The sequence below is a fragment of the Pteropus alecto genome, unplaced genomic scaffold (genome assembly GCF_000325575.1).
Source record: "Pteropus alecto unplaced genomic scaffold, ASM32557v1 scaffold191, whole genome shotgun sequence".
Classification (NCBI taxonomy): domain Eukaryota; kingdom Metazoa; phylum Chordata; class Mammalia; order Chiroptera; family Pteropodidae; genus Pteropus; species Pteropus alecto.
In genome coordinates, this window is record NW_006434181.1 from 393676 (window position 1) to 397079 (window position 3404).

A 3404-nucleotide genomic window follows, 5' to 3' on the forward strand; every position below is an offset into this window, starting at 1 on the left:
TGAATTTCATATTCTGTCATTCCACTTTGTAAAGTGCTAGAAATTTCTGATTTGAAATTTTGCTTTTTTATTCTGAAATTGGCGAAAGAACTGTAGAAGTGAGGTTTTGTCCAGCTGATGACCAGAGCTTGGGAGGATAAATGACTCCCCATGTGTCCATGTAACTTTTGTTTTAACCTTTGCACCTTCTCAGTGCCATAGGCAGCTGCAGTGGTCCCAGCTGTTCCCCTAGAAGGGAACATTTTGTTGGTTAAAAGCACAAACATCGTTGAAAGGACTTTGTTTCAATATGCCAACAGGACATGAGGCTGGGAAGCAGACTATGTGTTTTCTGATGGATATGGGTGACTTACTAGCATGTCCCCTCATGGTCAGGGGTAGGAACATCTGCTTAAAACTTGTTCTCTGGAAGACAATTTAAAACTACTTTTAAAAGTAGTTTTTTAGGGCAGAGCTGCTTTCAAAAGAGAGGGATGAATTTCCCAGCAGACATTCTTGGGCCATCCCTTCCTTCTTCTGCATGCGAGGTTGGGATTTCAGTTTTATAAAGTTGCGCCTGGCTGAGCTAGATAAATGTTGTGCAGAGGGCCCCTGAAATGATGACTGTGCATTTCTTCCAGTTGTCATTGGACTTGGCCCCCCATGGTCTCCTCACTCCCCACTCACCCCTACCAAGGGGAGGCACTGTGGCAGGCACTCAGACATGGAAAGACAGCAACTTACTTGGTGTTCACAGATCACCATCACCCTTTAGACTGAACACTTCCCACTTGTGTTTTTAGAACTCTTTCATTGTGCTTAGGACCAAATGCAAGTAAGATAAATGACAAGATGCATCGATCTCCAAGCTTTACCAGAAGAGAAGGGCAGAGGCCCAAGATCTGTGATGCTGTCAGGGTCAAAGAGCTTGTGTTTTTGGTACGTTGCTCCAATGTTTGCTATAGAAAGACTCATAATTATGTGTAAAGTAAGTTTTTTTCACAGTTACAGGTGATCTAGATCTTAGGAATTGGAACCTTTTCTAAGGCCTCTAGGAAGATCCCTCTTAGGGGACAGGCACCCAGCAGTACTTGGCAGCAGGAACAACAGGCACTGCAAGCCTAAGGGCTTCTTGCTGGAGAACACCCCAGTTCTAAGAAGGGCGCACTAGGGGTAAGTGCAGCCATGTAGAGAGACATCCCACCAGCAGCAGGCACACAGCTGCCTCTGAAACACAGAGCCATGGTCACAATTCAGTAGAGGTGGCAAGCTTGACACCTGAGTCAGGAGGACTTCTAGGAGTCCTCACTAGCAGTGCTAACAGAAAACAAACTGACCAAGGGACAAGAAGCAACTTGCTTAAAACCACCGGCAAGTCAGCCACAGAACCAGGAGGTTCCCAGTGGGTCTTCAACCCCCAGTCCAGGGTGTACCACCATACCACATGTGGCCTTGTCAGACCCAGTCCTGAGCAGAGACCTAATGCCTCCCCCCAACTTGGTCTGCTTGGCTGCACCAGTAGGAATGCTGCAGCCTCTGGCAGGCAGGGCAGCAGTCCCCAGGCTCAGGGGCTGTGCATTGGAGGGTGCTGGGCCCTGCCTGCAATCTGTAACCAACAGTGGGGCCCCACAAGGCTCTGGCTCCTGCTCTGTGGTTATTGACCATGGTGGGTAGGGGCTGACCCCAGCTTCCAGGGACTGTCACTGTGGATGCCAAAATGGCATAACTGAGATAAGGTGAAAAAGTGACAAATAAAGCCAACTTTTTACAAACCGTTTGGTCATGTTCTTTTGATTTTAAATTCCCTTTCGTTCCCAAGAAGGCCAGTGAGAGAAGATTCCTGAGACTGGTCAGGTCCTGATTTTTCACAGGGTGCCCAAGGTCTCCCCTAGGTAGAAATTCCTCAGGCATTTTGCCTGGAAAACGTTTCTCGTGGTAGTGCAACCACATGCTCAGGTTTTTTGGTAATGTGAAACACAGGTGATTGAGCAGAAGGCCCAGTGCTAGGCTGGTGTGCAGGCTGCTTGAACCTCTCCCAGGACTGTGGGAGTAGACTTAACTGTCTGTCCTGTAAGGTACAGTGTATTCCTGGCAGGAGTCCACACCTCCTGGCCCTTCCAATCCAGGTCAAGGGGTTGCTCTTGCCCTTGGCTATAACAACAGACATTAGTACACACCCAGTCACTGATCATGAGGTTGGCCTTAGCCAAACCTATAAGTAAGCCAGAAGGGTCTCTACCTTGGACCACAGGATCACGTGGATGGCAGTGGTACATATGGTGGGTGGCTGCTCCCTAGAATGTGCCATGCAAAAAAGTCTTCCAACACTTTCCACTTGGAAACAATTGACAGACTATATTTCCAGGGTAAAGTAAGAAAAACCTCACACCCAGATTTCAAAGCTGATATGCCTGTCCTGGGCAAGACCTCGTCCCAAGCCCTCCACTACCACTCCCTGCCTAGTGCTTCCTCAGTGACCCACAAAGGAGGCACTGAGGCTGGAAACGAGCTAAAGAGGAAGGTCCTGCCCACCTGTCATTGTGGGTCACCGAGGTGGTGGTGGGCAGGACAGGATGTCCACCTGAAACCACTTGAGGGACAGGTGTTGGGGCCTGGCCCTACAGGAGCCACACATCATTGTGTTCTGAGACCACCAGGACTATGCAGCCAGTCTGCCCTATGCTTCCTCCACACCAGCCAGCCACAGGAGTGGGCTCAGTCAGATGCAGAATAGGAGCCAGCAAGCAAGCACTGCTGAGACAGGCATAGTGCTCTGTTTGGACTTCCAGAAACTCAGAGAACCTCCTGCCCCCAGGGAAACACTACACCTCTTGTTCTCTGTGCCTGTGGCCAAGCCAACAGAGCCCCACCTTCAAGCAGCCATGTATGTTGTTTGGGTACCAGCCTCTGCCTTGGCTCACTGTGATGCCAGGCAGTCTTCTGCACCTCACCTCTCACTGTAATGGGGGTAATGCTTTTTCCATGGGGCAGGCACTGTGATAGCCACTTTCTACACATGATCTCAACCACTATCCCCACTCCCCAGCTGCTAAAGGCCTGGGAAAGAAACCATTTGTCCTGGTTTTATAGGTACAAAAATAGAGTGTTGCCAGAGGTCACACAACCACTTAGTGGCAGAGCTGGACCACAAAGCTCAAGGCCCTCTTCCTACTCCAAGCTCCTGTTTGGCTGCTGGGCCTGCCTACAGGTACCTTTGCTAGGGGCCTACCTGAGGAAGGAATGAGAGGCTCAGGGAAACATGTCCCACTACCAGGAGCTTCCCCATGCTACCCATGGCTGGGTCTCTGCAGGGAACCTGCCCTGGCTTGGGGGCAGCCCCCTCTCAGCTGATGCCCCTACTTCAGTCTCACCACCTTCCTCTACCTGCTGACACCCATGCCCCATGCCCCTCCACCAGTCTGCTC